The sequence below is a fragment of the Otolemur garnettii genome, unplaced genomic scaffold, assembly GCF_000181295.1.
Source record: "Otolemur garnettii isolate 467f Iridium unplaced genomic scaffold, OtoGar3 scaffold00008, whole genome shotgun sequence".
Taxonomy (NCBI): domain Eukaryota; kingdom Metazoa; phylum Chordata; class Mammalia; order Primates; family Galagidae; genus Otolemur; species Otolemur garnettii.
In genome coordinates, this window is record NW_003852403.1 from 9,067,252 (window position 1) to 9,079,660 (window position 12,409).

Here is a 12,409-nt window from a genome sequence, read left to right on the forward strand (position 1 = left end):
CTGAGTCCAACTTATTGTTTTCTGTTCTAAACTCTGCTCCTTCCCTAAAGTTCTCCAAGGAGGCAATGAATGTGCCTTATCAACAGTTCATTAGTTATCATTTACTTTCAAACCCAAAGAAAGGTCTTTTGGCCTTTAGAATTGCCTGGGACATAGTTTTAAAATTCAGTGATCAAGTGACATTCTTCAAGTCTTTCCAATTACTCCCTAATCCCACGTTTCCCTTCCTTGCTGTTGGCATAGACCCTTCCAGCTGGATATCCTACCTTAGAAGTAACACATGCTATGTCTAAATTCATTCAGCTGGATTTAAGTAACTGGGCCTATTTCAGTCATTCATGCCAATGGGAGAGAATAGGTGATTTGTTCCTTCAGTCACTAACTTTGATATCTTCTTCCCAGGGAGTTTTAGTGCCCTAGAACATCATCTACTTCTTCCAGAAGTGACATGACCCCTCTTCCCCACATGCATGCTAAGACCATACTGCGACAGGGTCAGGGAAGGTGGCTTAATATCCAATGAGAGTACTCTTACCAGAAACTGGACACAAGATAGTTTTCTTCAGGGAAAGCAAACATTGGAAATGGATCCAGAGATTTTTTGTACATCAGCACAAAAGAGGATTTGTATTTGAAAAAAGAAAAATATTTCCTCACTGCAAATGCTGCAGTGAACTAGATCCAATCAACAGAGAATGGAAGACTGCCCACTGCTTATTCATTCATCCATTAATTCTTGATGTTAAGTGTGCTGTGTTCAAAGGCATTCACTCAGTCTAGTAGCCAAACTCCTCAGGCCCAAGGCCATGATACTGGGACTCTGTTCTTCACACTGATCATTTATAATAGGATAACAGAGCCATAAAACTATGCAGGTTCTGAGAAGTCACTGAGTCTAATCTTTTCCCTTTGCCAGTGAGAGTTCTGAAGCCCAGATTTGTTGATCTGTGATTGATGGTGGCAGAGACAGGCCTGGAACAGAGATCTCCAGGCTCCTGGAGGTCCTCTTTGGCCCTCTCCCCATTGCTTCTGTTCCAGAAAACCCTACTCTAAAACTAGCCTCTAAGGATGAGCGGACTTTGGGGGTCCCGCTGCCCAGACTGCAGAAGCCCTCACAGGAGAGCTTCCTTCCCTCCCCTGGAAGAAGGGTGAAAATACCAAGAAATCCATGGTGTGTCAAAAATGTTGATGGTAAAATACTGCAGTGTAATAACAAAGGCAACCTTTGGAGGAATAAGGAAACAAAGCAATTTAAATCTCATTTAAATAATTTTCCCTTCTTCCCCCCCATCTTCACCCTAGACTGTTCAATGAGCCCATCTGAATTCCAAGAGCATGTTCATTCTCCCACAATGGGAGATGAGTGCTGGAAATGTCCTTTCATTTAATTTCCAGTACTAGCTAAATTATCTATTGCCACGATCTGTGATTGATTTAGTTTTTATTGCTCTTGGCTGTGACAATCTATAAGGACCCAGCTGATTTCCCCTTTTTGGGTCTTAGGCTTTATTACTGTCATTTTAATGACAGATATTAAACACAGAGAATTCTCATCTGTATTTTCCCCAACAAGCTAAAGTGGTAAGCTGCATTGGAGTGTAAAATGATCCCAAGAACTGGTCCTTCCAAAATCTCCTTCCTCTGCTTTCTCCAGGCAGCCATATCAGGAATTTATGAGAGTTCTGAAGAACACATGTATCTTCAGACTAATTTCATTCATTATTGCAATACTAATTGTATAGTAAATATGTAATAAATATTAGAATGAATTAATGAATGACGATTTCATTAATCCTTGGGCATACGGACTTCTCTCTGAATTTGCCATTAGTCCTCATTTACAACTGCTAACTGAATACCTACTGTGTAAAGGAAATTATGCTGGGTATAAGAAAATTCAAAGATGTATATGGTCATACTTTCCTCGACCTTAGAATTTGTTGATAAAAATCAAGCATGTGCAAGGCCAGATGCAGTGGCTCATGTCTGTAATCCTAGCACTCTGGGAAGTCGAGGTAGGTGGATTGTTTGAGCTTAGAAGTTTAAGATCAACCTCAGCAAGAGTGAGACCCTATCTCTAAAAACAGCCAGGCATTGTGGTGTGTGCATGTAGTCCCATCTACTCAGAAGGCTAAGACAAGATAATCACTTGAGTCCAAGAGTTGGAGGTTGCTGTGAGCTATGACACCACAGCACTCTACCAAGGGCAACAAAATGAGACTCTGTCTCAAAAAAAAAAGTTTGTGTATAAAAGATCAATATCATAAAGTATGAAATGAGTTATACTAAACAATAAGGAGGTTGCAAATTTCCTAAGGATATAAAAGAGTAAGATCTTCCCTTAAGTTAACCAAGATAAAAGAAATAGGAAGCATAAGTTAAATGGAAAAGGGAATAATTTGATATTGTATTAGGTCCAACTTAAGTCAATTTATCAGCTCACATGACTGGGTTGAGACACTGCAGGTTAAGCTCTGATATAACATTATAAGAAGCTGAAATACCTGCTCATTACAAGCCTAGAGGAATGATCATTCCCTTCTACCCTAGATCTGTACTTTGCTTATAGAATTGCCTACGTGCTTCCCCTTTACTCTCCAAACCTGGACATAGTTTGTTCAGTATAAGAAATATGTAATTTCTAAATTTGGTTTGTGGGATATTTACTTAATTCATGAAAATATATGTTAAACTTAGGCTAAAATCCAAGAGCAGTGGCATAGTTGAGTCTAGGAGGAAGTTGGTAGACAAAGTGATTAAAAATCCAGACGTCAACTCTGCCTCCCATTTAGCAATGCTGGCCCCCAAAGGGGCTTATCTCCTTTCGTTACCACTCATACATTCATAAGATGCATTGCTCAATGATATCCTAGCTCCTGTTCCTGGGTGCTGCTCCTGCTAATCTTCTCTCTCTTCTTCTTCTTCTTCTTTTTTTTTTTTTTCTAATAAACTCAGGTGTTACTCTGGGATGTCCATTCAGAAAAAAGACTCTATCAGGGGAGAAAAAATTTATTTCTATTTGATCATTATTAGATTATTTATGTATGGTGATGGTGAGAAGGGGAAATTAACCACCTAAAAATTTTTAATAACCCCACAGAACTGGATTTTTATCTAGTCAAGATGTAAAAAAAAAATGTCGGTAATTAATATTTGTATTTAATGTAAGGATAAGTCTTATATGTTAGAAAAAGGTAACTTTTGTATGCGGCCTTGAATAATGACAATAAAAATAAGATATTAAGCTCTCCTGTTCCTATCTCTTTTTTCCATCTATCCCTCCAAAAAGAGAGGTCTAAGTCAACAGCCCAGAAGTCTGAGTTTGTAGCAGGCCTAACAGACTGGGGCAATTGGATTTCATTTGATAAAGAAAGTGTGGTAATTTGAAAAAATTAAATAGAACCTGAAATTTCAGAATAATTGGGTTTTTTGTTTTGGTCTTGTTTTTGTTTTGGAAATCTTCATTCTGAGAAAAGAGGCTCTGTGAGCCTCTGCAATTTCAAAGAGCTCTAATTCAAATCGAATTCGTTAATACATTCAACAAATGTTACTCAGTGGCTCCCGTGTTCCATTTGCAGTTCTAAGAGACAGACGTACAGCAACAGAAGAAAATTGGTAAAACATTCCGACTCTGCAGTGGTTTACAATCAAGTGGAGAGAAGTGACTTTGGAACATACCCTCAAGTACCTTGGTATGTTCACCTCTATTCACAGGGGAGTTAGATGAGGCAGACCTGGAAAGAGGGCAGACAAGAAAGAGAGAGGGATGCTGGTTGAGGTGAAGAAGGGAGATTTGGGGGAATGTCTGCATTACACAGAAAACACACACATACATTTCAGGAATTTAGTAAATTTTCAATAACACTCCCTAGCATTTAAGACTCCCTTGTTTGGGGTGTTCTACTCACCACCATGCAGAAATTTCGCAGTGAGCATTGCCACCAAGCTCCCTTCCTAATCCTCCAACCAGAGACAGCCTGAAATCGACAGTGGTATTGGGAGCCTGTCTATCCCCCTGCAAAGGCACTGGGAGGAAGGAGACCCCAATAGAGCACCCAGCTGTCTCAAACAAATCCAAAATTCAATCAGAGAACTAAAGACTGTCATCCAACTCCAGCAACAAAGAAAACAATAATTACAGATCACTGTGTGCCAGGTGCTTCGTGCATATTATACAGTACTTTCAACATGGGCTTTAAGGTTAGAAAATGCATTGCAATTACAGCTGGGATCACTTTTAGCTATGAGTTCAGTGAGGGTTTAAAACACAGTATCTTCTACTAGTATTATTGTTATTGTTACTCTACAACTACTGCTTTTATTACTGCTATTAATATGATATGACTGTCTTGTTGGATGTTACGTAATACTCCTTAAAACCTTATAAAGTAGATATTACTACGTCCATTAAATCAAGAAGAAAAAAAGAGTAAACAAAATGCAAAACTAAGTCAAAGAGCTCTTAGTTTGCCCAAGGCTGTGTATCAAGGAAGTAGTGAGACTAACATTTGAATCCAACTCTGTTTGACTCCAAAGTCTAGGTGCACACCAATAATCCCTAGTTCCTACAGAATGGGTGCCAATCTCACTCCCATCAGCTTAAGGAAAAGCCAGGCAGGAGAATTGCTTCCCAAGACCCTGTATAGCAGAAAAAACTCTCAGCAGAGCAAGGATGACCAGTAAGCAGGAGGATCAGGACGAGGCACTCAGAGCCTGGCATCTTAAGGATTGGAGTGGCCACGTCCAGAAAACTCTCGGGGTATAAACAACAACACAGAAGTGCTTCCTATTTATATGCCATTTGTCATTAGAGCCTTGGGAGGAAGGCCATGAGTCTTACAGGTGAAAGAAGGATTCTGCAAAGGGAAGGGCAGTGCTTTTAGCATCATGTGGGCCGGTGTTTTACCTTGGCTAGCTTGTTTAAGCCTCCTTCAGTGTGGTCAGTAAGGGTGAGATAGTTCCCTTCATGTACAAGTGAGGAAATTCAAGTTCTGATTGTAAGTTGCCCAGAGTCACACAGCACACAGCACACAGACACCCAGATTAAAGGATTCCAGTTCTTTTCATGGGTCTACAGTGGCTTTCTCTCCCAGACCACTCAGATGCATGACCCCATCCCCAGCAACCTCTAGGGGAGGCAGGTCCTCAGCCCTCACTGTGAGAATGTTTGGCTTAACCGTGAAGACCTCTATATTTCAGAATATTTTTTTAAACCCATGGAGTTCCTTTCAGAGGAGTTCCCATCTGAAAGGCCAGAGTGTGGCCTCCCTGTTGAAAGCCCTCCCCCACATCCACAGCACTGGTAAGGGAGCACTGGTGAGAGCAGATCCACCCCTCTTTATTATGTGGCCACAAACTTCTCCCAAGGTCCTGCCTTCAGAGAGTAGGCAGCATTTCTCACTTAGCCATTGTGGGGTTTCAGCCTTCTTTCTTCTTTGGGGGAATCCATCTCAACCACACTTGCCCATTGGAGGCAAATACACTTTTGTAATCCTAAGGAATTTTGCCAATTCATTAAATTCTTCCTGAGTGCTCAATGCTTTAAATGCCCCTATTTGGTTTATCTTCATGACAACTCAATGAGGAAGGTGTTTTCACCTTATAAAAGGCAAAGAATCTTGTTTGCCCAGAGTCCTTTACTAGGCAGTGGCCAGGCTGGGTTTCAAAGCCAGGTCCTTCTGGCTTCAGAGTGTTGCATCTGGAGCACCGCTGTGTCCTCCAGAAGGGCTCCCTTGCAGAGGTAGCAGTGGCAGCCTTGGTGTTACTGAACAAGTATGTATTCCATTTCTATCTGGGATGGAGGGTTTGGGGATTCAGTCACAGTGTCAGCCCCTAGAGAGAAGGTTTGGGTTTAAAGGTCTAGAGTTTGGATTCACCTACCTTTCTACTGTCTGTCATTTGCCAAAGAACCAAGAAATATACCCGGTCTTACTGCCATGGAATCGCCCTGGTCCAGGTGAAGGCGGTATTGGGTGTCTACCTCATGTTCAGCCTAGAGCAGAAGAGGAAAGGTGCTCTCTGCAAGGTGTAATTTATCAGGCTCCTACCCCTCCACCAACAAACCTAGGCTATGGGATGCTTCAGGGTCCCAGAGGAAGGATCAGTAATAAGGAATGTGAACTGCATAACCTCAGCCGGATTGGATCCTTTTCCAAACGGTCAGCAGAACCCGTTTGGGACCAACTGCCAAGCCCCAGGCACTCCAACTCCCTGTGATGCGAAGACCCTTTGTTCTCGAAAAACTCGCCTTTGTTGGTGAGGTTGCTATTGTTGTGGTCTTGGGAGGGAGGAAAAATGCCGACATCTCCAGTTTTTAATATGGTAAATGTCAGTGTTTATGCCTGCACGGGCTGGCCTAATTATCCCGTGTCCTCTAAAATCTTCCGCTGTAATTACCACTCACCGCGGTGACACCTACACTGCTGAAGGGAGAGCCATCAGCGGCAGGGGCTCAAAGCCCGAGCCTACTCAGCAAACTGCAAGCGACACCAGCAGCTGTTTCTGGTTTTGAAATGGTGGGAGCTTCATGAGCCATTTTCTCTGGTCCCTCTGGAGTAAATGCCACCATGGTTGAAAAGTTGGAAATGTTTGTCAGGCCTGGAACAAAGCTGTGAATGAATACTACAGCAATTTGCTCTCCCGCAATCCCCTCCTGTCTCTAAACCAGCCACAGAGGCAACTGACCGGTCTGGGGGCAGGGAGTGGGGTGGGGCCCCATCAGCACCGGGCGTATCCAGTGTGTGGTTGCTATTACGAGTATAATAGCTTTTGTGCTATCTACGTACGTGCTATAATGTGCAGAGAAGTAGCTGAAGAGTTGAGACAGCTCAAGGAAAACTCTACGTTAAAGAGACCGATCCTCTCTCTTAAAAAAATAATGCCCATTAGCACACACGGGCGGTATTGAATTGTGTTTGCAGTTTGTGAAGGGAAGAGCTTGGCCTGGCTTCTACGCCTGCCCCGGTACAGAAGGAGGAGGGGGGTGGGGTGGGAAATCAATAAATTCCGTGTAAGCAAAGTCACAGCAACCTTTAAAATAATAAGACAAATCCATTTATTTCACAAATGTCTTCATTTCCAAATGCCATTGTTTGGGGCACTCTGCTGTCATTGTCCGTGACATTTTCGAAAACTTGGCTCTTAATCATTTAGGTGTAGCCAGAGTTCTCCCACAACAGCCAAGTCAAAAGATTATCCAGCCACCCCACTGCTCGGGCAGGGAAGCTCCACTTTAGCAGCCTGTCCTGCGGGGTGAAGGAGGGAGGACGACGGCGGAGGACGAGGCTCGGAGAAAGGCGAGCCTTAACTGCGGACAGACAAGCTCCGCTGTATTGCTATATACAATGAAAAGTAATTACAGAGAAAAATGAAAGCTGTTTCTTGCTGTTAGCAGGAAGAATAAGAGAATTCTGTACCTTTTTAAAGCTCTGAGTCCATTTTGATGTAATTGGTTCTGGAATTATTTATGACATTAATTGCTGCGCTATCGACTGCCTGTCAGTGGCTCTGGCAGTTAGTCCATCTTTCTTAGCAGAGACAGCCTGCTCAGCCCAAACTAGACTGACAAGCTAATTATACCCATCTTCCCCTTCAATGACAAATGCAGCTCATCGGAAACCTTTCTAGAAATAAGCTCTCATTCTTTTCCCTTTTTCCTGAGCCAGACATAACGGATATCTCAAGGTGCAGATCGCAGCTAAAACTCAGCTCACAGGGCTATTAGCTCTGAACATCTCACTTGAGCCAAAAAACCTAAGCATCTTATGTTATCAAACTGTATGTCATTCCCTGATGCTAGTTTTCAGGGGTGAGCAGGGCCCTGGCCTGTCAGTCAGAGCAGAGCAGAGAGAGCCAAGCTGACTGAATTAGCCGCTCTCTGCTTAACTGTCCACCCGGTCTGACTCAGGTGATGGGGAAAGGCCTGCTGTGCTTTGTAGAGCTGCTGCTGCTGGGGGCTTTCGGGGGTGCTCAGTGCAGGGGAGGCAAAGTGGGGAGTTCCTATGGCCACTTTGTGGTTCTATCCAAGAACACCCTCATGGGTGAATTGTGCAAATGGCTTTTGTACACGGATTTAAGTTTTTCCTTGCGTGTGATTTTAGTACACTGTCTTAAGGGCATGACGCTCATGCCACTGAGCATTGTTTCAAACAGTGGGCACCGCTGGATGTGGAACACTAGGAGAAAGCATGGTAAAAGACATGATATGACCAATCCTCTAGCTTTAGAGAGGAACATTCAGGCTAGTTTTGAAGACGAGGTGTGCACATAAGCAGGCCCGCATGCAGGAATGACGGAAAGCCTAACAAAATGCAACAACTCTCCTTTGGAAATACCACCTGGTCTATTGTGTGCCATAGTTTTTTCCCCTCTCTTTTTGCTCTGTTTTGTGCTGTCCAAAGCAAATCAACAAAATAAATTCTCTTTTTAAATAATAAAGGCACAGGTGAGCTCAGAAAAGATGGGCTCACCTGGGTCTTGTTACTCAGTTGAGAGAAAAGTGGAGAGGCTAAGAACGCAAGTCCCCCTACCTGGGGTGGGCAAGACACAGACTCTCAAAATCCACATGTGTATCACGAATTTAACAACCTCATTGCGCTTCCCAGGCAACCCTTGGTAGGAGTAAATTGAGTAAAAATGACTGAGGCACTGAATAGAGAAATCTGCCATCCAGCTGATGGCATCCAGTGTATCTGCCATCCAAATATACTGATGATAACAAGGTGTAGCACAGGCTTTGGATCGGGAAAGTCATTGGATGCAACACGCATCGTGAAAGCTCCTGGAAGGCCTGGGAGATTGTGGGATCCCTAGCGCAGGTATACCAATATTACCTTCATGTAATTTTGCTATTTTTGTTTACAATTGCAAGGAATGCTTATGGATGCTAAGTAGACAAGGGTGGACTGTTGGAAGTTTGTATCATATCAGCTTTGCTTAACTGGAGCTACAATTAGTTCTCTTCTCTGATTGGTTCCAGATTGTTGTAGGAGCCAGGATACACTCAGATGAAATCTGGAAGGGGACAGCAGAGGGGTAACCCAGTTCCATTACTTTCTCAGGAGGTCAGGGGAGGCGGCTCCTGCATGGTCGTCATTAACTGCTGACTCATCTGCTTGACTGTGGGCAGCAGGCAGGCTCGGGGCTTCCCCAGGCCCTGCTTGGATGGATGAATCTTTTGTGCCTGGAAGGGGACCCCTGAGAAACTAGGCCAGCCTTTCCCCAAAGGTGGGGACTACAAGAGATGAAAGACCAACATGGGTTCCCCCTCACCCTCAGCCTTGGAGGTTTGGGTTTGTCCTTGTTCTCCCTGCTCAGGGTCTGTCTGTCCTTGCTGTCTGCTACGGACTTGAGGCCCTGGCACTCATATGCTTTTCTTTATATATTTATAGTAATTCCATGTTTTTGATCAAATACTGAGTCAGATCCCAAGGGCAGTATGAACCCCAGGTGTCTCAGGATTACTCACTGTCCAGCTGGTACAAGAACCCTGCAGGCAGAAGATTCCAGTACAGGCAGTCCCCGAGTTACGAACATCCAACTTACATACAATTCACACTTAGGCATGGAGGCTATTACAGCTAATAGGTAAATATACCTGTTCCAACTTACATACAGATTCAATTTAAGAACAAACTTGTAGAACCTATGTCGTTTGTAACCGGGGGACTGTCTGTTGAGGAATCCTCACCTCAGCATGTGGGAAGGGGAGTCAGCTACTGTGTGCAAACAGATACAGACATTGGTGTGTTACAAGATCTGACTTTCTGGTTGGAGTGAAGCAAATGAAAGAAGGAAAATCACGTGAAATTTTAGCTTTATCTTCATTATCTTAAGTAGCTTGTACCATTTGATATTTTCTCCATGATACCAAATACTCCATGTAGCTAGAAAATGAAGTGTGTTTTCATAATGATGACTGAGACCCTCCAAACCAGTGATTTTCCACCAGTGTGCCAAGAGGATCTTGGGTGTGCTGCAAAAGTTTTTAAAGATTATTAATTAAATTAGTTTTGAAAGAAGTTTGAAGCATAGTAGATATATTCTTTTTTTTAAACTCTTTTTCTTTTTTTTGCATCAATATAATTTAAGTGCACCGTGGACATTTACCTATAGGTTCAAGTGTGCCATAAGGTTAAAAGGTTGGAAAACACTGCCAGTCTAAACGCAAGTTACTGATGTGGTATATTACACAGTGGAACTTATTTTACAAAGGAGTGCAACTTGGGTAAACAGCTGTCAGTTTCCCCAAGACTGGGGGATGTCATGGGACACAGGACCTTCATTGCTGGCACCAGGACAGCCCTAGACACATTGGGATGGTTAATTACTCTAGGTATAAAACAACTGGCCTACCAAAAAAAGCTAACCAGCCCAGCGCTATGATGCTTTTAGTCTTTCTGAGTCTATTTTCTCACCTCTAAAATAGTTTTCCTGAGAATAAATTATTTTAATATATGTAAGACATCATCATTTTTAATGAATAGCAAATACTATGGGGTTGCTAATAATTAACAAATAATATTATCAGAAATGGTAACACATGAATATATAAAACTATAACAAGAAATGCACTCAATGTAATATGTGATGTAATAAACATTACGAGATGCTGACAATATGTGTTGCCAGAGTCAATGGGGAGATACAAGGTGATGGGTAGGAGATTCTTGTATTCGTTTATTCAGTGGAGTACCCACTCTGTGACCAGCGCTATGCTGGCTTTAATTTGGTGATCCAGGTAGACCTTGGTTCCTAATTGCCTGGTGCTTTCAGTCTACTGGGAGAGCATACATGAAACAAAACAAAAGTGAAAACCCCCCAAGTATATACACATATACTACATATATGTTTATATGTAAGTACTGTGGTGGAGAACAATTGCTTATACTCACAGAAAATTTGTGGGAAAGATCTCATTTAGATGAAATGATCAGATAGGGGTTCTTTGATGAAGTGTCACTGAGAATGATTCTGGAAGGGTGAGAAGGAGCCAGCCAAAGTTAGGCGAAAGAGCTGCCCACATAGGGGGAAAGAACAAGGTTCAGAGCGTGCCTCTTGGACGAAGGAGATGTGAACTGGGTCTTGAAAAACAGGTGAGGTTTCACTGTACAATGAGGAATATGCCTTGTGTGAGCCTTTCTTATTCTTTCCAAGTATTAAGAAAACTCTTCATCTCTGGGCCTCAGTTTCCTCTTCTGTGAAATGATCAGTTTCATCTGAATGATCCTATTGATATGGTGGAATTACGTTGACAAGATTGAGTATGCCCAAGAACATAAACACATAAGAATCAAAATCCACTTGCCATTAGCCATGACCACACACAAATATCCCACAGGATCTAGAGGAAAAGCCCAGGATACTGTGGTTGCTGTAGTCACTGCCCATTTACTGAATGGGTTAAGGTGTCCTGACAACTTGAATAAATGCTGGGGGTGCCAATGAAGACTCCTGGAGCGCATCTGATCCATGGGCTGGCCTTTTTAGAAGGATTCTGCGTTGCTTCTCTTCAGTGAATTATGTCAGTGGGTTGGAGACAAGGAGTTTTCCTTTGGAAGTCCCTTCCCCACTAGGAGGAAGGGGATAATTGAATAGCTAAACTGGACATTTTACACTAGTATATTTTTCTCTCATGGTAAACTCCTTTGAAAAAAAAAACACATAAATTTAACATGAAGCTTTAAAGATTGGCTTCTTTAAACCACTTTCTGCCTATAAATTGTATGCTGAGGGCAGCTTTCTTGGGCCATTCTTTTCACTAAACTTTCAGAGCTGCTGAAAAAGGTGGATCAGGAGATTATCACCCATGTCCTCACCCCACCCTCATTCAGCCCAACAGCTCATTCCCTCAAAATTGTCAGACAAGGAGGAGATTAAGACTTCCCTGAAGACCTTCAGCTAAACCATGAGCCTCAGGAGGGCAGAGAAGCCCTCTGCTGTGTCGCTGCCTCACAGTACAGAGCCTGGTGCCAAATGGGAATGAGGGAAACGTCCATTGGGTGGATGAATTAACTTCAAGCCCAGATCTGGTCTTATTTGATCTGGCTAATATAGAAATTGAGGAATGGCAAGAAGATTGGAAAGCATTTAAGGAAAGAATAGCACCTTGATTCTTGGCAAGAAAAATAGACTCTTGGTCAAACTTCAGACAAAGGCTTCCTGCCTCCTGGGGTCCTCATAAGGAGATCTTAACCTTCGTAAAGTTCTCCTAACTGAACTCTGTAGGTAAAAACTTCTCTTCTAGTTGGAAATAGTTTGTTTAAAAAAAAAGTTTACTTAGCAAAACTACATTTTAAATATGTAGTTTAGACTTTTGAATCAACATTTACAAGGATGGCTTAAGCTTAGCCCTGATGAAGGCAGAAGTTATCTAGTAATTACAATAAAAATATCAATGGTGTCTTATGAT